Source organism: Peromyscus maniculatus, chromosome 20 (assembly GCF_049852395.1).
Source record: "Peromyscus maniculatus bairdii isolate BWxNUB_F1_BW_parent chromosome 20, HU_Pman_BW_mat_3.1, whole genome shotgun sequence".
NCBI classification, from domain to species: domain Eukaryota; kingdom Metazoa; phylum Chordata; class Mammalia; order Rodentia; family Cricetidae; genus Peromyscus; species Peromyscus maniculatus.
Window position 1 is genome coordinate 3,626,207 of NC_134871.1, and position 24,764 is coordinate 3,650,970.

The following is a 24,764-nucleotide window of genomic DNA, read 5'->3' on the forward strand; positions in this document are numbered from 1 at the left end:
AGAGGGGGTGTCTGTGATTGGTATGTAAAATGAATAAAAATTTCTTTATTAAAAAAAATACATGAACACCCATGGGGGGCAAAATGGAGAGCAACAGAAGGCACCAAACACTGACCTCTGAAATTACACCTCCCCTCTCTCTCTCTCTCTCTGACACACACACACACACACACACACACACACACACATTCATACTTGGGTATGCCACATTCACGCAGAGAGGGATGGCGGATCACTAAGCCAAGCCAAATGTGGTCTTGGCTCTTGTCTTCCTGCTTTGTTTGTGCACTGGCCATGAAAACTACAAGTTTCCATGTGTACCCTGTAGGCAAACATGAAAATACACACAAAGAGTCATGAGCCACAGTCCACAGTTCTCAGAGTGCTTGGGGATAATAACAAACTTTCACATAAAGTACAGCAGTACTGTTCTTAATTAAAATTTCTAAAGAACTCTAGTTGTTGACAGTCTCACCACGCTTAGTCATATTTACCTTTTTAATTATTCAAGTTGCAGTAAATTAAAAAAATGCCCAGACTTCCAAAACATTCCAAAAATTAAACTAAGGTAATGAACAATAAATGTCACTTGAACTGGTACTGATCCTAGGTAATTGCAAGACAACGCTAAGATAATAAGTACAAAGTGCTTTGACAATGCCTAGTTAGTAACTCTATGGACATTTTTAGGGGAGAAATAGCAATTACATGATGAAAATATTTAGAAGTCATCATCAAAGGCCCTTTACTGATATAAGCTAATTAATCTTCCCTAAAACACCCTGGCAGGAGGCAGCAACTAGTTCCCATTTGAGAGAGAGTTTAAGAGAGACCAAATTATGCAATGGAAAATGTATTTCTGTTTAGCATCACCAACAATTTGGCACTCTGCTTCAAAGCATCCAGGAGGATCCCCAGACCAATGGAGACAGACTGTATTCTTAATGAGTAACTTGCCCCATGATGTATGTAGTTAGTCAGTACAGCAAATTTTTGGCTCCTCCTAACCTCCAACCTTGCCTCACATCAACTTATCTGTCCCAGAGAACTCCTCACATTGAGTACCACCCCAGGCATTCACACATTCTTGTTCTTATATACAGTGAGGATATTTTGACTTCAAACATATAAAATTAAAAGAAAGCCAGAGGAAGCTATGCCTCCTTCTTTAAAACCAAGCTTATTTTGTTAAAACATGCTCCGTAACCCTCAGCTTTAGTCTAACTATAAAATCAAGAATTACTTCAGTAGTGTGATTAATTTTTTTACTTAAGTAAAAATGTAAAAGAAAAGTGAATTACATCTTATATAACCCAATTTAATCCACATTAAAGTCTAAGAGAAAATCTCATTTACATATAATATATTCTTTAACCAAAAGAAGGTCCAGAATTTGTACAAATTCTAGACCCAAGACCAGCTAGACCTGCCTATCTTTTCAGGTGAATCTGTGATGCTGGGTTAGAGGATATGGAACTTCTGGGAGTCTGATACCCTACTGAGATAGGCTCAGCTTCATCAGTTACAGGAGGCCTGCACTGTTTTTCCTCATCCCAACTCTACTTATTCTATAAAAGCCCTATTTAGGTACTTCCTAAATAATGAAGAAATGAAGAACAAAGGCAGTAGGGGGTGAAATGGAACAGAAGGAAGATGAAAAGAAGGGAGAATAAAATGACCAGGAATGGGAAGAAGAAGACACAATGGCTTGTGTCAGTCAAAAAGTTAAGGCTTTATGTGTGTCACATTCACTCATTTTTATATAACATTATTAAGGTAGGATAATTACCATCCAATTTTATAAATGCAACAGTAGGCCGGGCGGTGGTGGCGCACGCCTTTAATCCCAGCACTCGGGAGGCAGAGCCAGGCGGATCGCTGTGAGTTCGAGGCCAGCCTGGGCTACCAAGTGAGCTCCAGGAAAGGCGCAAAGCTACACAGAGAAACCCTGTCTCGAAAAACCAAAAATAAATAAATAAATAAATAAATAAATGCAACAGTAGAAGAATGGGCATTGGAAATACAAATGACCTTTCCAAGTTCCCATAGTAAGCTGTATGATAAGCCAAGACATCACCTCATCTCTACTCAAACATGATATTACAGTTTTTCCCATCCCACTACCTAAAGGTGAATTTTTTTTTACTACCTAAGAGTGAATTTTTTTATCATTTTTAATCTGCCCTTTAAGCCCTTAGGCAACCTACAGCCAATGGATAAGCATAAAGGACATTTCACTGTATTACTAAGCTAACACAGTGTTTTGTGACAAAACAATTCCAATTCCAAGTCAAATCCAAATACAGTTTCGACAGGGAGGATGGACACTAAGCTTAAGGATCTGATGACATAGTTTCAAAGGTTCTCTGTCCCATTCCTCATCAGTGAAACATGCACAATAATACTACTAATTCTGTGAGGCTGAGACAAGGATTAAAGAAGGGAGGGTTTAGTGTCTGTCACAAAAAAAAGCATTTAGGAAATCTCAGCTATTTTTAAAACTTATTCAACTCCATTAATTATTGCTAATGATCATCTTTCCTTCAAAGAATGCTGAATTAACTAACTTTGGTGGCCTTGGAGTCACACAACCTAAACTTTAACCCTGTGTCATCAGCCTAGTGTGATGGAACACACCTATCATTCCAGTATAGAGGCAGAAAGATAGATTTTGAGATCAGCCTAGACTATGCAGAGAGTCGCAGTCTTAGCTACATAATGAGATTCTGTCTCAAAGAAGCAAACAAACATATAAATAAATCCCACATTATCTACTTTCTGTGTTAAACTAGGAGGGCATTACTTAGCTTCTGTGTGCCTCCATTTCCACAAAAATGAGAATGCTGACGAGGTGCTGTTTGATCATAAAGGTTAAATGAGTTTTGTAGGGAAGGAATTTAGCCTGCTTCTGGGTTAATTACAAGAATTTGATAAATTTAACTATGTATAGATTCTAGGTAGGCAAACCTTATACAATTAAAGGACTCAATCCACTTTTGAGACACACAACTAACAAAACTTGGAACTCACTCAACAAACATTCATTGTGTGCCTACTCTGTGGAAAGCAATATTGTATGTAAATAAATGTAAAGCCCTCAGATGAGATGACAGTATATTCTAGCTTTGACAATGCACCCAAGAATTGTGAATGAAGTCTTATAGAGACATACAAAGTATCAAGAAAATATACTTTAATTCCTAAGCAGTACAGCTTATTTGTACCAAACTCTTCAATAATGTACATATTGTTACTTTGTCTCATTAACTGACAGCCATTCTCAAATGCATCTGCAGACAAGAGGTTTCCTTAAGCTGCTTTTGCTCCTGCTCAGTAGCTCTGAAGTCCTTCTTCCTGTCACTTATTCTGAAGCAAGCATCTAGATGGTAGAAGGGGCAACTAGGGTTGAGACCTGGTACTTAGCACTTGGTACTCTACGTGTCTTTATATGTAAAGATGTGCGCGTGCATGTGCGTGTGTGCGTGCTTTTGTGTGTGTGTGTGTGTGTGTGTGTGTGTGTGTGTGTGTGTGTGTGTGTGTGTGTGTGTGCAGGTGTACCTGTATGTGCACATTAAGAACAGAGGTCAACTTCAGCTGTCATTTCTCAGATGTTGTCCACCTTGCTCTTGAGACAGAGTCTGTCACTTGGCCTGGAACTCTGAGTAAGAAGAAAATGAGCCTCAGGAATCTCTCAGCCTCTCTAGTGCTGAGGTTATAGTCACATACCCCATAACCAGATCTTTTCAACTGATACTGAGGCTTGAACTCTGGTCTTCACCCTTGTGCTACAAGTACTTTCTGACTAAGCCATTTCTTCCACTCCCTACTAGATCCATCTTAATCTCTGCATCTCCTTTGGTCCCCTGGTTCTGCCCACACTTGTGAATTCTAGCCAACTCTGCCAGAACCTTCTACTTAGTCCTCACAAAGGGCCCAGCTCCTGCTCAGTTCTCAGCCTCTAGACAAGAGAACTGCTATCAGTCTGTCCCTTGAGCTTCCAAAGATTTCATAGCTAAGAAAGTGACTGAGCCACTGTAACTCTTGAAAGCCTGTTATCAAAGGGCCAAGGACCTGTCTAGGTCACCAGTCCTCTTCCAAGGAAGAATTACTAATTTCATCTCCAAACTCCCAGGACTTAGAACACCACAGTGATGGAGTTGGCCCAGAAACCAATGAATGACTCTGCTTAGTGACTTTTCCATTCTCCTCAGAGAAAAAAGGTAGAATGCATGCCCTCCATCTTACCCCCAAATCCTGAGCTAGAACTCTACATGTCTATTTCACCTTATTTTACTGCATCCTCTATCACCACACCCCAAACCAGGGCCACATTATGCTGGGTCTCATCTCAAGCACTGGCAAAAGTCACTTTTTCATTTTTGCTCTACCCAGCATCCTCTGTACCAAAGACCTGATCAAATTCTATTTCCTATGAAATTTTCACTTCCTCTAGGTAAGATGACTCAGCCCCATTTTCATCTTTAGACTCAGAATACTTTGGGTCCTCTCCGAAATTATTCAAAAACTTTTTATAAGCTCCTGTTTGCTAAGGGAACAGCATGTAATCATCCCCCAAATCATATGAGGCAAGTATAATCATTTAAGATATTCTTTTTTAAAACAAGAAAGCAGATTAGCATCTAGCATCCTTCCAAAATATGGAATGTGGATGATGGAATCTTTTCTGTCTGTCTCCAGTTTCTGCTCTGTCACCCACTGGTTCTGCTTCACACTGAAGACCCCTGCAGTACTGGAAGGTTCAAAAGAGAAGCCTGCTAAGGACAAGTTTCTCAAAAGCAAGCCCTCTGCCTGGAAAAGGACACAGTGCAACCTAGAAGGTATTAGTGGACAAAGGCCAGGAGTTGAGTTGTGGACAAAGGCCAGAGGGTTGTGGCCACTGAACAGAATTTTCTAGTGGCAAATGTGTGAGCTATCTGGAGTGTAGAGAGTTATAGAGAACTCTCGTGAGTAAGTAACTGAGAAGGTAAGAGAGATACACCAAGGTACTGAGATGAGACAGGCATGCCCTTCCCATGAACAGCTTTATAAATAAGAAAGAGAAGGCTTCCAAGGTAGTATCCATCCTGCTAGAGGATCTTCAGATTCTGCTCTAAAGAGTTAGGGAGTCCTTAAAGGAGCAACAAGTGGGGTGGTTCCAAGCATTTTCTAGAAGGGCATAGGTTATTGTGTCCTCTATCCATGCTCCATTCAGCCAATTTATGTCCTGTGCTGTGGTGTAAGTGTGAGTGCACACTGGGAAGTCCTGGAGCTCCTCTCTGCTCCTGCCCTTATCTGAACAAAGTCCTCCACTTTAATTGTATACTAAGGGACTAATATCTAGCTCTGTTGATGCTACTTGGGTTACGAAAAAATTAAACAATTCTTTACATAGTAACCACGGCTTTACTCAATAAGGGTTCATAAGTCCTTTAAATGCAATGTAAAAAGTCTCAGAAGTGATGCATGCCCATATTGAGAACAGCAGAAAGGCCACATCTCGGTCACCAACTCTGGCTCATTAGTAGTGTCTAACTGGAAGGACATGAAAGGGATTATGAAGTTGAATACAGGACAATGCAAGAAAATGTGCCATTGTTGATTGTTAGTGTCTACCAGAAGGGAAAGGGAGAGACATGTGTTTCAGCAGCACTATGGGCAGAAGAGTAACAAGGAGTTAGGGATGGCTTCCTTTGCAGGGGAAACACTCAGGGAAGCAAGAAGCAGGCAGGCAGGTAGCAATGACAGTGGAAAATGGAAACACCTCGGTCCTAGACATAACTATCGTGGATGCTTAAAAACATCACGAGGAAAACTGTATTCAGAAAACCCCCAATATCGGAGCATGATTCAGATGTAAACAATAAGGGGTCAAGGTCAAAATGAGGTTGAGAGGTAGATTGGAGACAAGGTGAATGGGACCTTTCTTCCTCTGTGGACACAGTTGATTGGACAATACCAACATAAAAATTAAAACATATGTTCATGGAATAAGATTAGTTGAAAATTTTGCTCAAGCACATGGATCACATATGCAGGGGAACTTTTCTACATCATTCAGCCAATTGACTTGTCTGAGTGAGTCAAGTTCAATGACGTGGAACAACATGATAAAAAAAAAAGTCTCAGAGACATCAAAATATCAAATCTAGAGTAAATTATTTTTGAGACGGGTATCAAGAATGGCTAATAACCCCAGGAAAGTTCATCTGAGGGAACTTATTGCCCAGTTCAGAAATCTGTACTTCACATTCCTGATGTGGTCTTCCTGAACAACTCTGAAAATAGGGAGTTTGTGAAGCAGCAGCTTCTGGTCCTCAGCCATCTTAATGGTCTTCCACACCAAGGTGAGTTGACTGTCCTGTTCTGTTAATCTCAGCCTTGGTCTGCTGTTGTCATTGGCAAAACAGAGCTGATGTAACTCCACTTTCTTGGATAGATATCTGCTTGTTTGAGAGCTTGCTCGTGTTCCCATTTGTATTTATAAGTCTTTGTTCCTTAAGCTTTCATGTCAAACTTTAAAGTTCCTCTTTTGCTCTCTAAAATTACATGCCAGTTCTTCTCCAGATAAATGTCTTCTGCTGGGGGCATCTGAAGGTGTTAATGTTCCTTCCTCTGCGGCTCTAGTGTGCAAATCTGAACGATCCTGACAGTACTATGCCTCTGGAGAAAGATATTTCCTTAGTCCCAAGTTAGGATTCTCTACATCAGAGTCCTCCATGTATCAGAAACACCATGGGTCAAGTGGGAAGGCAGGAGCCTTGAAACACCTTCTTGTGCTTGGCACCCTGCACAGGGCTCATATTTTGATTCTTTACCCACATTCTCTTAAGAACCAACTCTCCAAGTCAACCTGAAGGTTAATTCTTAAAACAGGCTCATCATTAACTATCCCATTCCCTAGTCCCCATCCATATGGCATTTAGCTTCATACTCTATTAGGTGACAGAATGGAGCCATCTGAAGATAAGACTTGTCTGGCTTCCTTGATATACAGTTGGATTAATTTCTGGTCCCCTAATTAAACATCTCTGTGACAGAAACTGATGACAAGCAGATCTGCCCATAGAATTAAATGTTTATTAGTTTTCTCTTCAAGACAAAAGGCATCCACAGTGTTTTAGATTAGCATTTTGATGGAAGTGGAGGCCTGTGGTTTTAAAAAGCAAACATACATAAATCCAGAAGTAGAAAAGAGCTTGGGCTGCATGGAGAGGGTTTCTTGGAGATGCATGGACATAAATGACCATCCCATCACTCCCCAAGAAAGAGAATGCTCAGGAGAAATGCAGCTACATCCTGGAAAAAATAGCTTCACTTCTGAAATCAAATGAATCATTCTTCCCTGAGTCTAATATGAAACTTGAAAGAATACAGTGAACATTGACCATGGAATCCATAACCAGGGTATCAGGACTCAAATGTTTCTTGTTTACAAACTGTTACAGTTTTCTAAATAGCAGGTAATGAGAGTGCTTGCTAAACAGCCTGAAAGCTTACTGGGTAAGGGAGATGTTTTGTGTTACTGTGAGAGGTTATTACAAAGTAAACTGTGAGTAATACCACACCCCACTCATATGATAATTAGTTGTCCATGTCACACAGTAGACTCCAAATGCTAGCCCATAGAAATTTCTAGTGTCTCTTCCTCCTTGGTCCCTACTGTAGAACTTGTCATGTATTATAGGAGCTTGATAAATGTTTGCTGAATTGACTTCCTCTGAATTGAATAATTAACTTGCAAGGTCTTAGGGAGCAACTGTAGAATCTCATTTTACACTAGCACCATTGCCTTGCTCACAGCTGACATGAGAAAGTATGTGGTAAATGGCAAGCGAATGAATGAATAAGTTGAGAACTGAAGAGATGTTTCTTAACCCTGAAGACACTGTAGAATCACCTAGAGTACTTTTAAAAAATTAATCTCTGGGACAGTGCCCCGGAGAGTCATTGAAAAGTTCCCCCAGAATATTCTAATCCACACTCAACGTTGAGAACCAGTGACTTTGAATAATGGGAAACTCTCTTCACCTCCACCTGCCCCTTTTGTTTCCTTTAACCAACTGGGCTTTATCTTCTTGTGTAGAACAAAGCATTCTGAAAAGCCTGACACTCTCAAAAGGTAGAGTAGCATTGCTAGTTAAAAAGTGGTGTTGTTGGCTGATAGACCGCTCAGCAGTCATCACCCCGGCAGACACTTGACCCTGTTTTCTCCTAACTAAGCACCTTAGGCAAGATCAACCACCATGTGGGTACTCGGGCTGCCACCTTGTGGCCACTCTGCAGTGACAGATACAGCAGCTTCCTTAAAACAGGCTTTTATCTCTCTCAGAATAGATGCAATGCCCAAGCACATAGTCTCTGATAGGTAAGAAAAACAAATGTTTCTGTAAGGAAGAGCATGTTCTGAGTGCTTCATGGTGAAGAGGATGCTGCAGGCATGAACACAAGGCTAATGATTGATCTGTCCCTGAAGGAGAACAAGTGGCAAAGCATTAAAAAAAAAGACAATGTATCATTGTATCAAGGACAAACCATAGATTCTGACAAATCCATTCATAAATCTTCAATTCCTTGAGGGAACTGTGATAAGATCCATCACACCATCCTCAGTATAATTGCCAGATGGGAAGACTGAGGTCCCAGGAGTTCGTTGCCTTCGTCCAAGTAGCATGACACCACCCAGGAAACTGAGGCAGGAGAATTTCTGTGAGTTCAAGTCTAGCCTGGGTCACATAATGACTTCAAAGCCAATCTGGGCTACATAATAAAACATTGTCTCAAAGAAGAAGGAGGAAGAGAAGGGAGGAGAGAGGAGAGCAGACAGGGAAGAGGAAGAAATTGCATGGCAAGCAAGATATAGTAGGTGTGCACCTAAAACCCTGGCATTCAGGAGACTAAGGTAGGAGAATTGTGTGTTCAAGGCCAGGATCAGCTCTGTAAAATGACTATCAAATAAACCAATAAATAACTGGTAAATAGGTTCAAAGTTTGACTTTTTAGGTGGATATCTTCAGAAAAAAAATGAGGTGTCTTTCCATCCTAAGAGGAAAAATTCAAGAACAAAGGTCATATTTCAAGACAGGATTTACATGTGTGCAGACAGGAAACAAAAACATACACGGACACGAATATGCACCATTTCGACACCCTTCACAATAAAACATAATTGGATAATAGAAATCTTTTTACCTCATGAAGAAAATAGACTGTGGTACTACTAATGTTTTCCTTGGAGACGGGAACTAATATCTTCATTTTCAAGTCTTGGCTGGTCTGCTGTGATGAATACTTAAGACTCCTTGGTAAAGGAATCTGGATGCTAAATATGAAGTGTGGGTCGCACACTTCACACTAGCCTGCTTTTTCGGGGTTTTAAATGTGGGGAAAGTGGTGAGAGCTGCAACTGTGGCCAGACAGACCCTGACTGGTGTGTTAACTCCACTGCCATGAGCTGTGAAATCTTATGGAATCCTCTCCAACTCCCAAAGCCTCTGCTTCCTCGTTTCCAAGTAAGGATGATCATCTCACCTCCTGAGGATTTTATTCTATGAATGGAGGGAATTGATTCAGACAAAGGCTCTAAAACAGATAACTCTAGAATATTAACTGGGTAAATGGACTTTCCCTTATCCACATTTCAATATTCACAAAATCATAGCTTGTCAACATGTGAACAAAATTGGTAGAGCAAAATTGCTTTGATTCTACACCACTTTGAATGTCATGGGTATTAAGAGCGTGCTAGAAACAAATTATTCACAACATCAGAAAAATATGCGAAGGACTCAAAGGGGAGTTGGAGAAATGAGAAAGCTTGTTGAAGGGCCAGTTTAATCTTCACAATGGATTAAACCTACATTATGACACCGGTTTAGAAAGTAAACTATTTAACCAGCAGTAGTTTTTAATTATTTTTATATTTTTAATTAAAATTTCATAATTTCCCCCTTCCATATTCTCCTTCCAATTCCTCCAATGCACTCACCCTTACTCCCTCTCAAAATCAGGGCCTCTTCTTTAATTGCTGTTGTTATACACACACATACACACACACACACACACACACACCTAAATATATAAATACAAACTGCTCATTCTATTTAATGTTACTTATATGTATGTGATTTGGGGGTTGACCACTTGGATAACCAATTGGGGGTGTTATCCCTGGAGCAGATCTGTATTCAGCTATAAAGGACATACAAAAAGAAAGAGTAAATAAATAAAAATAACCTCTGCCTTCCAACTCCCACCTGGCTCCCACCTCCCTCCCAACTGGCTGCTGTCTAGAAAGTCAAATCATAAGCATCAATGGGCATCAGTGACTGTGGTACAGGAGCAGTCCTCTCAGCCATCACTGGTGGGTGACATGACTTCAGGAACCAAGATTTCAAAACTTCCCAAAGAAAAGTCCCCCAGCCAGACTCTAGACCACAAGATGAAAGTTCTCTAGAAAATATAAAAACTTCTGGGGGATTTCTTTAAGCTATTTGTCTTCTTCTGCCTTTGTGTGCTAATCTTTATTTCATTTTCTCTTCTTCCAGCACAAGCTGATGGAAGGTGGGGAGATTTGTGTGATGAATTAATTAAAGATTTAAAAGAATGTTGGCACATGTGAACTCACAGAGCTGTAGCTATCTGCACAAGACCAAGCCAGCCAAAATTCCAGCAAGGATGAGGAGGAGCTCATGAGGGTCCATCTCTAACTGAGAAGCCATTGGCAGTTGATATCTGCTGGGGATATGGGAGGAGGAATTCTTCTCTGGAAGTGTGGCCATTGGTATGTTGCCCATGCTCCAGTAGACAGACCACTCCTGCACACATCTAACAGCACTAATTGAACTTGGTAAGATATTTTTTTAAAAAAAAGAAAAAGAGGACATGATCTGGGAAAGGGATACGTTACCAGGGATACTGGGAAAATTGGAGGGGGCAGGGGTTGTGGGGAAGACAGAATCATATTTCAGTGTATTTGTGTGTAAAATTCTTGATGACTATTTCTTTAATTTTTCAAAACAATATTCAAAAAAACTGCTATGGCTGAGATCCATGTTGACAGGGCAGCATGGAGACAGGGAGACTAGAAGCAGATGAGCAAAGTCTGAAAAAAGAAATCATGGGGCCTGTTTTAAGAGTCAAGCCTAACCTGAAAGCTCTGAAAGACATTGGCACTAAAATCTGTAAGAAGAAGCACAAGAGAGCAGACATCATTGCAGCTTATCAAGAGACATCAGCGTCAGCAGCACAGGTGATGCTCAGCCAAGACTGCTCAAGCTGCCTAAGGGAAACTTAGGTGTGCTTTGAGAGGCACAGGATGACCAAGACTTCCTTAACCCAAAGGATTTTCCCTGCCACAACTCTAAAATTCCAGTATGTTTACCTAATTTAAGACTGTCTCCAAAAGGATTGCATTAAAAAGCATGTGGCTATATTTCCTTTGAAAAGTAATAGTGAGTATACTATTTGGCTGGATTACTTTATCATGTGGGGGCAGGGGGAGCATGAAGTAGGGTTGAGATTGTAGAAAGGAAAAAGAAAAGAGCACAGATAAAAGAAGCAGCCTTCTTTCTATCCACCTAGACTGTCAACTTGTTCCATGCAGTAGACAGCCTCTATGCACATGTGGATAGCTCCCCTTTCAGATTAGCCAGATTTCAGATGTCCCACGGGCAAATGAACCTTCATGTCATCATATTGGTCAATATCAGTCAATACGCCTTTTCTGTTACACTTGTATTGGAGAGCCCTACCAAGTGAGTAATTCTAAAAGAAGTAATCTGTCTTATGCTTCGGAAGCGATGGATTTCCAAAGGAACTGAGCACATTGTATTGTACTAGGGAGGATGGGGGAGAGGGAGGAAGGAAGAGGGAGAAAAAAGAGAAAGAAAGGAACTCTGATATTTTACAGTCTTTTCTAAAGAACCAAGTAGTCATGTTTTTGTTTGTTTGCTTGCTTATGACTAACCCACATGGGAAAAGAGAAACACATTAAAAAATATTTAAACAAGGCAAGCTTCTTCCTTAGCAACTCCAAATGTAAACGCTCGACATAAATTAATGATAAATTGACCTTTTATTCTGAATTACCCACTGATAACAGACATTGTACATACTGAAGTTCTCATGGCAAAGTCTATCAGCTGCTCACACACTTTCTGTTATCTTTATTGGCTCCTTGATGGGAATTCCATAATAAATAATTCTACTATGATCCTCTCTGTGTCTGTCTGTCTTTCTCTGTCTCTCTGTCTCTAACTCTGTCTCTCTCTCTCTCTCTCTCTCTCTCTCTCTCTCTCTCTCTCTCTCTCTCTCTCTCTCTCATCTTCAGGCTCACTTTCTTCTATTTGATGGAATCTATAAACTTTCCAAGGGTTTTTTTTAACCCTTTGTTAGTTTTATATTTTCTAGGTTCTGAACTTCTCCGTTACAGGTAGATACCCACTATCTGACCATAAAGATTGTGAGATAGCCAAGATTATAGAAGAATGGGGACATTTCAACATAAGCAGTCCACTTCTGTATAAAGGCCTATATGACACACCAGGCTAGATTCTTGCAATATACTCTTTTGACCCTGTAACGAATAAAAATATTGTTAAAAGGCTGTTTTTACCATATGCAGCCTGAGAAAAGTTCCCATGACAAGGACTCTTGTTACATTGGCAGTGTTTGAGGAACATGACCTGATCATAGGATGATTATAATTTTTCTGAATCTCACTACCTGTTTCTAGGAGGTGAAGAGTTTGGGTCAAAGTATCTCAGGCTCCTTCAGCCCTATATATTGGTTTTCATAGCCTGGGAACCCAGTACGAAGCCTAAGTGAGAAGTGCCTTGTTACCTAGTAAAAAATGGTTTCTCTGGCATATTGTTTTAAGAGTCAAGCCCAGCCTTTCAGGTTAGGCTTGACTCTTAAAACAGGCCCCATGATTTCCCTGCTAAGGGAAGGCCATCGGAGCACATTAGAGAGCTCCAGAGTTGATGATGACTAATTCATTCACTTGCCAAATTTTCCAGGGCACTGGACTCTAACAGAATTTTTCTTTTATTAAAAAGAAATTACTTTTTAGAGGAACTACTGTCAAGTCTTTTGTCAGATACATCACTGAATGGATCCGGCACGGTGAGGACTTCTTTCTGTGCGCATGCGCTGCTTCTGCTCCTCCTTTCCCTCCACACTAACACTTCGTTTGAAGCTGCTTTGTAAATCTCAAGAATACACTGGAAGATAATTAAAAATCCCTGCCAAAAACTATAACCGTCACTGATCTTGGTCATAAACTTTAATTGGAAAACTGATATTAAGAATGTATCTTTATTACATTTTGAAAGCATGAATAATATATGTTATGTAATCATCCAAAGGCTGAGCTGTGCACGTGGCTTTATTATTCAGACATAAACAAAAGTGCAGTGTACTGTGTTATCAATTAGTGTCCAGCTTCTTTGGAAGAGTGAGAGGGGGGGAAACAGTTGGACCTCAGCTGGCAATTTACCTTCTCAAACATCTTTATTCACAAGCTGTAAAAGCAGGCTGGTAACAGTCGCCAAAGTGGTTGCCAAGACAACTTATCTCTGGATTTAGTATCGCTGCTTCAGGAGGGAGGCTTATGAGGAATTTAATTAGCTAACGCCTTGTCCTCCTTAGCCAAAAAAGGATGGATTTTCTTTCAAGTTAAAGTTTCTATGGAATCAGACTCAGTGGAATCAGGGTAAACACACACTGAGATGGACTCATATGCACCCTCAACGCTTGGTGATTACAGCATCAGGTGTGGCTTACATTATCTCTGCCTCAGTAATTCATGAGTGAGAACAAAGATGGAGCCAGGATGCAGCATATAAATATCATATGAATAAATAAGTAAATGTGTTGACACGTGTGCATCCAGTCGGGTAGTGTATGAATGCTGCTATTTTCCTTGTTTTCTCTTCTCAAAAGTAAATAGGCAGTTTACCAGAAAGTTAATTGAAAAAAAAAATACAACAAAGAGCATCGAAGGAAAGATAAATTGGATGTAAAACTGAGAGAGATTTTAGAGTTGTTAGGACTATGCTTCACCATTGGTTCTGAGCCTCCAGGTAACCATGGCGATATTGGAAATGATACAAATTGCATAGCTTAAATTGTTCCTAACAGAAGGAAATACTTTTTCTCTTCTATATTGTAAAGGAAAGCATTGTTGTAAATAGTGTTGGATTTTGTTTAGGGAAGGCCTGAAACCCATGTATAGTTTCTACTACCATTATAAAATTCTTGATATGTGTCATACTTCAAACTTCATAGTCTTTGCATACTTTTATTTTTTTTCTCCCAATCACCTACAAAGACAAAAGGAATTACAGTGCAAATCTTGGTTAAGAATATTAATCATGCCGGGCAGTGGTTGAGCATACCTTTAATCCCAGCACGCAGGAGGCAGAGGCAGGTGGATCTCTGGGAGTTCGAGGCCATCCTGGGCTACAGAGTGAGTTCCAGGAAAGGCACCAAAGCTACACAGAGAAACCCTGTCTCGAATATATATATATATATGTGCTTGGCAGACAAACCTGCCATCTGAATTCAACCTCTGGACCCAAATAAATTTGGAAGGAGAGGAGTAATTCCGCAAAGGTTTTCTCTGACCTCCACATGCACACTACAGTACACACGTACACACACTGACAATAATCAACTAACTAAAAAACAAAATAAAAGAGTATTAACTACTAGTTAATTTGATTATGACTCTGTCTTCTGTACAGGTTGCTCTCCTATATTAATAGTCCACCCCAAACTCAGTCTTGCAAGGTTCCACCCTATAATTCAGCTTCCTTAGGCACACTTTTTTCTTGAGAATTGGTAACATTTCAGTAATTTTTCCATTTCTGAAGAGTTTGTAATATACACTATGATATATTTTATCCATGTGAAATATATATATGTATATAGAAAGATGAGATAGATAGATAGATAGATAATATAATGTGTCTATTTCCCTGCTAACAATTTTAGAATTGGATAGCCTTTGCCCTTATACAGCATACTTATATACATTAATCCATACAATGAATAAAGATAAGACGGTAAACACTACTTATCTATCTGTAAGCATTAAGAAATTGGGGTTCTCGGGCTGAGAAGATGTGAAAGCATTTCTTGTACAAGCATGGGAGCTTGAGTACGAATCTCCAGCATGCATGTAAAACATCAGTCATGGCTGCATGTGCCTATGAGCTCAGCACTGAGGAGTGGACACAGGTGCCCTGGGAACTTGCTAGTTCTAATCATAAGAGCAAATAATCCTGTCTCTGTACTTAGACATAATTTTTTCATAGATATCTTATATCACATTGAGAGTTCCCCCTTTTTTTCTAGTTTTCTCTCTCTGTGTGTGTGTGTGTGTGTGTGTGTGTGTTTTCATCAGAAGCTACATTTTCCCCACCTCCATGCATTTTTCTCGCATGTGTACACTGAGTAAAACTTTGCCCAGAACCAGAGATGGGATCCGCTGCGGTTCTGAGGGTTCTTTCAGGGTACTGCTCTCTCTAGTCCAGTACTTACTCCTATAAATACCCGGTGCTTTGACTTCCTTGGATTCTCAAGGCCGTTTCCCTGATGTAAGGAGAACACCAAGCTCAATATAGCAGTGGAAACCAATAACACAGTCTGCACACTATGCTGGTTCAGTTCTGGGATTCTTCCCTTGCTTCTTGTCTCTTTGGGACTGCTGTCTTTTATTACCTAATGTCCAGTGTTTTCTAAATTATTGCATTGCATATTTTGTCTAGTTTTTAGTTGTTTCTGTGGGAGTATTTAATATAACCTTACTGGTTGGAAGCAGCAGTCTGTCCTACCTAATTTTGTTTGGGTTTGGCTATGTTTGTTCTTGGTTTGTGTGTGTGTGTGTGTGTGTGTGTGTGTGTGTGTGTGTGTGTGTGTGTTATACACAAGTGTGTGTCTTACATGTGAGTGTGTGGCTGTGTGCACAGGATATCAGGTATTTTCCTCAGTGGTTCTCTGTCTTTTACCTTGAAACAGTCTCCCATTAAATCAGAAGCTCTACACTTCATCCATGCTGATTGGCCAACCAGCTCTCAGGATCTTCCTGTCTCTGCCTCTAAATGCTGGTGTTATAGGCATGCACAACTTTTTTTTTCTTTATTAAGAAATTTTCTAATCACTCTACCCACCACCCACAGATCCCATCTCCTCCCTCCTCCCACCCCGCAGCCCTCCCTGCCAAGCCACCCCACATCTCCATATCTCCCAAATCAAGGTCTCCCATGGGGAGTCAGCAGAACCCGGCACACTGAGCCTAGGCAGGTCCAAGCCCCTCCCCACTGCACCAAGGCTGTGCAAGGCATCACACCACCAGCACTGGGCTCCTAAAAGCCTGCCCATGCACCAGGGGCAGATCCCGATCCCCCTGTCTGTGAGTGCCCCAAACAGTTTGAGCCAAACAACCAACCGTCTTCCATATCCAGAGGACCTAGTCCAGTCCCATGGGGGCTCCACAGCCACCAGTCCACAGTTCATGGGTTTCTGCCAGTGTGGCCAGTCCAAGCACTCCCTCGATCATTGCCAGTAGTCCAAGGTGGGGTCATCCTTGTGGATTCCTGAGAGCCTCCCCAGCACCCTGCCTCTTCCTATGCCCATGATGTCCTCATCTATCATGGTATCTCCCTTCCTGCCCGCCCACTCTGTCCCTGTCCCTGCTTGAACCTCCCATTTCCCTATGTTCTCATCCCCCACTCCTCACCCTCCACCTCCCTCACTCCCAGTCTGCTCATGTAGATCTCATCCACTTCTTCACTGGGCCATTCATGTATCCCTCCTAGAGCCTTTCCCTTGTTAGCTAGCCTCTCCAGAGGGTTGCAGTCTGGCCATCCCTTCCCTCACATCTAGTATCCACTCATGAGTGAGTACATACTATGTTTGTCCTTCTGAGTTGGGTTACCTCATTCAGGATGATATTTTCTAGATCTATCCATTTGCCTGCAAATTTCATGATATCATTGTTTTTTACTACTGAGTAGTACTCCATTGTGTATATGTGCCACATTTTCTTTATCTATTCTTCAGTTGAGGGGCATCTATGTTGTTTCCAGGTTCTTGCTATTACAAATAATGCTGATATGAACATAGTTAAGCATGTGTCCTCGTGGTAAGATTGAGCATTCCTTGGGTATATGCCCAAGATTGGCATAGTTGGGTCTTGAAGAAAACTTATTCTCAATTTTCTGAGAAAACGCCATACTGATTTCCAGATTGGCTGTACAAGTTTGCATTCCCACAAACAGTGGAGGAGTGTTCCCCTTGCTCCACATCATCTCCAACATAAGCTGTCTTCAGTGTTTTTGATCTTAGTCATTCTGACGGGTGTAAGATGGTATCTCAGAGTTGTTTTGATTTGTATTTCTCTGATGACTAAGGATGTTGAGCACTTCCTTAAATGTCTTTCAGCCATTTGAGATTCTTGTTAAGAATTCTCTGTTAAGCTCTGTAGCCCAGTTTTAATTGGATTGTTAAGTATTTTGAAGTCTAACTTTTTGAGTTCTTTATATATTTTGAAGATCAGCCCTCTGTCAGATGTGGGTTTGTTGAAGATCTTTTCCCATTCTGTAAGCTGTTGTTTTGTCTTATTGACTGTGTCCTTTGCTCTACAAGAGCTTCTCAGTTTCAGGAGGTCCCATTTATTAATTGTTGCTCTCAGTGTCTGTGCTACTGATGATATATTTAGGAAGTGATCTCCTGGGCATGCACAGCTTTTTATGTGGGTTCCTTGGATACAAACTGAAGTCTTAATGCTTGCAGAGCAAGCCATTTTGCTTCCCAAGCCATCTCCCTGACTCTTCTACACAATTCTATGCAGCCACATTCTTAGGCCTTACTGTATATATAAATTAATCTCTAGTCTGAAGACCACATACTTCCAAAACTCTCCACCAGAGTCATCAGTGATCCTGATTTTTGGAATACGTATTTTCCCTTATTTTATGTCTAATGAAACCTGAAATCTGTGGAACATTTCAGTACATAACAAGCAACCAGTTTACCTGATGTGCGACCTTTGGCTTCCTCTCTTTTATCTTCCATGTGAATAACAGTGCCAGTGTCTACTATAGCCTATTTGGGGAAACCTAATTCAATTTTATATACTGTAGCATGAATTCTAATTGGCCTTAATAAAAACCCAGAGCCAGATATTAGGTTAAATGCTGAAAGATCAGAGAAGCAGAGCAGCCAGCCACTAGAGAGACTTCTTACCTTTACTAAACCCCCAACCAGAAAGGGAATGAGCTCCTGGCTCCTCCTGCCTTCTATTCTTCTCTCTGCCCAGCTATATGACTTCCTGTCTCCACCTCCCTAGTACTGGGATTAAAGATGTGAGATCCCAAGTTCTGGATCAAAGGTGTTGACCACCACTGCCTGGCTCCGTTTCTCTTTTAGACTGGATCAATCTTGTGTAGCCAGGGTGGCCTTGAACTCACAGAGATCCATCTGCTTCTACCTCCCAAGTGCTGGGATTAAAGGTGTTCGCCACCACTGCCTGGCCTCTATGGCTAACTAGTGGCTTAGCTCTGCACTCTGATCTTCAGGCAAGCTTTATTTGTTAAAGCACAAACAAAATATCACCACAATACACAGTTTAATGATGCTTCATTACCTAAATATTAGAAATATAAAGTTAAAAAGAAATAAGGGTGCTCAATAGAAACTGCACGCTTCTTTCCCTGGTACAACACTGCATGCTTGTTCAGATAAGGAAAGACAATGATAGTTCTACCTCAGGTGTCAGGTTTGAACACCTTCTCAAAAGGGAAAATGCCCACATTCTGATGTTGCTTGTCCTTTGAGTCCTACTGGGTACCTTCACATATCCCCATCTCAGGAAATGCATTTCAATTGGATACTCATCTTCTCCACAATGTCTTCATGCAAACCCTGTCCCAATTTTAATTACTCCCACTCCCTAATGCCTACTGTGCAGGCCACACAGAGTTGTTTTGGCTTTCTTTGGGGTACTGAGAATTTGTATTTGTAAGTATAACACCTGCATCAGAACATTTTTGTGTGGTTATTCCCAGGTAGCTCACTTAATAGAAATTAGTAACTTGGTGTACCCATTCATCTTCAGTTACTCAAAAAAATGCTCAGAAATCCAGAATATATAATAACATATTATATCATATGAATATGTAATTATGAATAAATTTATGATTATACAACTTATATGATGTGAACACAGACTTTTTTTTCTTCTCTGGTATTCTGCCTGGGAATAGCTGAGAAACAGATACTGAGTTATAATAGGTTTAATTAATATTAAACAGCATTGAGCTGGCAAGTTTGTCCTCTCTGCTGCCAAATCTCTGATCTCATGAAAATCTAAATTGGCTCTCCATGGGGGACTTTGGGGGAGCTGTTTTCCATGCCCTGACACTGCAGTTAATTCCTCAGGACTGGCCATCTACCCTTTAACAAGACTGACTTTCAGAAATGCAGGCCAAACCACCCTTGACAGGAGCTAATCCCTTCACACAAATATTCATTTGTACGGAAACTTTATCCCTTTGTCCTAAATGGCCCATGCGTTGTCAAGCTTAACGCCCAAACGAAACGGTAGAACTTTGATAGTTTAACAATAAACTCAATGCCATGTTTCATCTGAGGACTGAAAAAGATAGAAGAGCACTGTTTACATGGGTGACCAAAGTTAGGAATGTTTCACCAGGCTCAAAAGGGACTCTGATCACACACATCAGCAGATGATGAAATGTAACTTTCTAAAAACTGAGAGACATATGTATTTTATCTGAAAAGCATTAAGAATCATGAATGCTATAATTCTCAAATTAGTAAGGGGAAGGGAGACAGCAGTAATCAGACTTAACTGGGGGTAACAAGAAGAAAATGCAAAAGCTTCCTGAGCATTTAGAGTTTGACAAGATGCTCAAAGACATTTTTTTATAACTTCCCACAAGTTGCAAACCACTGATCTAGCAATGCCTGACAGCTATGACTACCATCTGAGGAGCTTTCAAAAATCCTTACTCACAGATCACATCATAGACAAGATCGAAGCCTCAAATTGGATTCATCACCCAAACTTTATAAAAGTACTTGGGCTGGATGGCTCACTGGTTAAGAGTACTTGCTGTTCCTTCAAAAGAAGAGAGTTCAGTTCCAACTACCCACATCAGGTGGCTCACAACCATCTGTAATGGCAGCTTCATGGAACCTGAGACCTCTTCTGGCTTCCTTAGGTATACATACACACACACACACACACACACACACACACACACACATACACACACACACACAAACACACACACGCACCACATAATTATTTAAAGTATGAATAACAGCCCGATGTATGTATCAGACATTTCTTTATCTATTCATCCATCCATCAATGAACATGTGTTACTTCCATCTTCCAGCTATTGTGAATAATGGTATAATAAACATGAGATGCATATGCCCTTTTGAGATTCTGCTTTGAAACTGACTGCCAGATAATTTGGCAATTGTTTTTGATCTTCTGAGGAACCTTCATACTAGTTTCCATAGCATTACACCATTTTACATTTTAACTAATGGTGTAAAAGGCTTCTAAGATTATGGATTGCTTGCAGTATTTCCATGTCATCTTTGCACAGGGACCATGTTAATCTTCTCTGTGTATTTCCAATTTTAGTAAATATTCTGCCAAAACAAGTACTAATTAAATAAATGGTGATGCAATTTTCAGAAATTCTTACTAACAAATCCCGTAAGGGTGGCAGGAAGAGTCTCCCAGATCTTTTAAAATATGCATGTTTGAATAATTCATTTCATTTGAAAGGGAGTCAGATTGATGGTCAAGGAAAAGTTACTAACATGTTCTTCAACAGTACCAGCAATCACCCATGAATATGAAGAGTCTCAGATTCCATGCCAGACCTACTGTTTTTTAAGTCTGTGGGTGGGGCCCAGAAAATGTTTGGAAGGCCTTCTAGGGTTACTGATATATGCTCAAGTTTGAAACCCTTTCTTTGTTATGAATTGATGGATGAGTTTTAAGAATTTTCTAACACTCATACTTCTGTGCTACATTTTCATCAGACCCGGATGCCAACAAATATACTTCTTCTTGCTTTTCTTTGCCTTTTTAAATTATTATTAGTTGAATGGTTGGTTGGTTGGTTGGTTGGTTGGTTGGTTGCTTGCTTGCTTGCTTGCTTGCTTGCTTGCTTGCTTGGTGTTTTCCACTGTGAAAGTTTTCTTGTCCTAAGAATCAGTAAATTGAAGATTAAAAGCAGGTTTGGGGAATGGTTGACCCCAGGAATTATAACTCTTAATATTGGTTTTTCTATGAAATGAGAAGATACAGAAGGATTAAGATAGTAAGTATCTGCCTTAATGATCACCACTTCTCCAGAGCCCAAGGTTGATGTTCAGTATCAAGACATGTTGAGCAATCTAGTCTGGATGGCTCCTAAATCTTTCTACACACAGCCCTACCAGAAACTTAAAATTAGATCACTATTCTTTTTTTTTTTAAAGTTGACTTCAAATTTTACTATCTCCTGTATATAGAATCAACAAGGGAATTGAATTTTTATACTGATGTAGTTAACTTACATACATTGTGTTAGTTGTCATATGGAATATCACAGAAATTGTACATATAGGATACCTCATTTCATAAATCCTCTTTGGAGAATATGAACTTTTCTTTCTTTTTTTTAAAATTTTTTTAAGTAAATTTATTTTGTAAAATAGATCACTATTCTAAATCCATTTTCCATGGCAATTTCCAGACAGTACATTATCCTCTATCTCCATCCTTCTCAAATGCTGAATTATAAACATTATCAATCTATAGGATTCTTTAGTATCACTAAGCATCTTATGAGCTTAGTTTTCTCATCCACAAAATATTACTGATATTGCCTCCTTCATGGAGTGCTTGTGACACTTAAATTAACATGGTTCATCAGCTAGACCAATATAAGTCATCATGTTTTTTTTTAATGTCAGTAAGTCTTAGTTTTTGCATCCTTTTCACTTTTGTGAATCTATTATTCTTATCACTCATCTCAGCCTTGCTCACAACGTATAGCTGATCCTGCTCAATGATGCTCTGAAAGTGACCAGTGCCCCTAAAATTAGCTGGGGAATCTCATTTCCTACCCTAGGCTTCTGTTGTATTTCCCTCACCAGGCTGCACAATTTTTAACAGTAGCTATTGTGTGAATATGGAGGTTATTTTCTCATTTTGCATAATTTATTCTCACAGCAACAAAACCCAAATAACCATCTTTCCCATCCTAAAACTGAACTCTGTGTATATACATTCCAGTTCTTAATGCTGACAAGATGCTAATGAAGAGGTTCATCTCCTATTGTAAATGCAAGGAAGTTAAGATATATTAAGGACTATGTTTGTACAAGAGCTCCCTAGAGACCTTGCCACTGTTATCTTGTTTATTCTGCACCAGAACAACACACTGAAGTACATACAACTTCATTGTTTGTGATTTCCAGATGAGAAAACTGATATTCAAAGACATTGGAGTAACCAAAATCATGAGCTTACAAACATGGTCTCTTGTTCCATACATTATAAGGAATTTCACACCAGGACTAGTGGCTCATACTTGTAATCCTATTTATTTAAGAGACTGAGGAGGAAAATTGCAAGCTCAAATCCCAACTAGGCTATAAATGAAGTTCAGTTCAGCCTGCACAACATACTGAGATCATCGTGTCTCAGAAAGAAATAAAAGAATAGGAATACAGCTCAGTGGTAGAAAGCTTGGTTGGCATGCATGAGACCCAAGATTCACATCTAATAATGAAAAAAAAGTGACATTTCACCAGGTACAAGGTCCTCTGACAATATACACTCGATCTATGCCCAGACTTAGCCTGCAAGCCCTTCCCTGCTTGTATCAGAACCAATATCAATCTGGGTCATTCTTCTATTTTATCACATGTGAGAACCAACCTAACAAGAAGTGTGCCTTCGATGTCTGGCTTTAGGAAAAGATTGAGGGCAAAGGAAAAAGAGTAACCTCCACACCAAGACAGATCAAGCAACTCCCTGGGTTCTCACTGAGGAGCCACCACCACCATAATTACCATAACTACCCAGTGGAGGAAACACTAGAATTGAGCCAGAGGGGGCAGGTTCAAATCCTGCCTTGAAAACATTTACCTGCATGACCTCCAGCAAGCTATCCAACCCTTCTGAGCCTCTTGCACCTCTACCTACAGAATGAGGGCAAACTTTTCTTCCTTAATCCATAAATTCAATTGTAGAAGTAACCGTCTTATTAAATAAGAAACAGAGCCAATGTAAAGATGAAAGCCCAAGAGGTCAGAGCTAAGAGCCTTACCCTTCACTGCTGCAGCTATCCTCTTCAGCCAAGAGAGCTACTTCCTGTGTGTTTATCTTTATATAGACTTTCTGTTCTGCCTTCTCATTGGTTGTAAACCCAACCACATGACTTCCTCATCACTGCCCTGTGGTGATAATCTAATTGTACTGAATTATTATTTTGATTGTATGTTAATAAATAAAGTTGTCTGGGAGTCAGAGCTATTAGAGCCATAGCAAGAGTGTGGCGGTGGTGGCACACGCCTTTAATCCCATAGATATCTGTGTGTTCAGGGTCAGAGCTATTAGAGCCATAGCAAGAGTGTGGCGGTGGTGGCACACGCCTTTAATCCCATAAGATCTCTGTGTGTTCAGGGATACAGCCAGCATTGGAGACATATGCCTTTAAGACCTAGGGGGCTGTACATTCAGACAGTGACGAGGCAGTCATGTGTTTGGGTTTACAACCAATGAGAAGGCAGAACAACATACTTTAAAAAAACGAACCGACAGGAAGTAGGTCTCTTTTCGCGAAGCTGGGACAGCAGGAGGAAGGGTGAGATTTTAGCTCTGAGCTCTGACTTCTCGGCTTTCTCTTTTACATTGTTTCTGTGTTTCTTATTTAATAAGACGGTTGGTTACATCTACATCTGGTGCCCAACGTGACAAGAATCCATTAAAAACCGCTTGGCTTGACGGCAGGTCCGCTTTCCCGCAAGGGCGGCAGGCGGTGGCAGGCGGCGGAGGAAGCGTCAGGAAGCGGCCGGCGTCTTAGTCCGAGCTGCCGGTGTCCTAGTCCGAGCTGCCGGCGTCCTAGTCCGGGTAGCAACTTCTAGCCCGGGCCTAGGTCTGTGAGCAGCTTGCCTAAAGCCGGTGCTACAAACAACTCAGACCTGCCCTGCTAAAAAAGGGCCCTGCTTGTAAAGCCAACGCACGTGGTCGGAGCTTAAGGAAGCCAGACCCAAGCCTTGACTCGGCACAAGAGGGAACACGTGGCTGCATTTAAGCTTTAGCCGGCTACGCTTTCTTGTGCGTTCTCTCTTTCCTCTCTCTCTCTCTCTCTCTCTCTCTCTCTCTCTCTCTCTCTCTCTCTCTCTCTGGATTTACACCTGGGACACTAGGTGGCTGCTTTGAAAATCCTCTCGGATTTCTACTGTTCTACGCAGATTTGGTAAGTCATAATATATCAGATATTTTAAAGGAAACTATCTAAAAGAGAATTTTTTTCCACATTAAAAAACAAATGGGTTTTATGTGTACATTAGAAGAAAATTGGTTTTTGTTCGAAATTTTAGGCAGTCTGGCAATGGAACAACTATATAATATTAGTATTGGTGGAATTATGCACCTTATCACTATAATGATCCACATTTTAATATTTAAAAAGATAGTCAGTTTAAGTGCCAGGATA

General features: G+C 40.5%; 1 long non-coding RNA gene and 1 other non-coding gene across 3 annotated transcripts in view; one reads left to right on the forward strand and one right to left on the reverse strand.

The window, feature by feature from the left end:
• LOC143269707 (uncharacterized) overlaps nucleotides 1-14,335 on the forward strand; it is a 63,028-nt gene extending 48,693 nt beyond the window's left edge. For both annotated transcript variants that reach the window (XR_013046301.1, XR_013046300.1), the window contains one exon: nucleotides 10,545-14,335. This is a non-coding gene — a long non-coding RNA (uncharacterized LOC143269707). The remainder of the gene's footprint in view (nucleotides 1-10,544) is intronic.
• A 6,268-nt stretch (nucleotides 14,336-20,603) lies between these two features.
• On the reverse strand, nucleotides 20,604-20,710 carry LOC121824576 (U6 spliceosomal RNA). The gene has a single exon (XR_006066506.1). It is a non-coding gene; the product is annotated as a U6 spliceosomal RNA (small nuclear RNA).
• Between the last annotated feature and the right edge of the window lie 4,054 nt (nucleotides 20,711-24,764).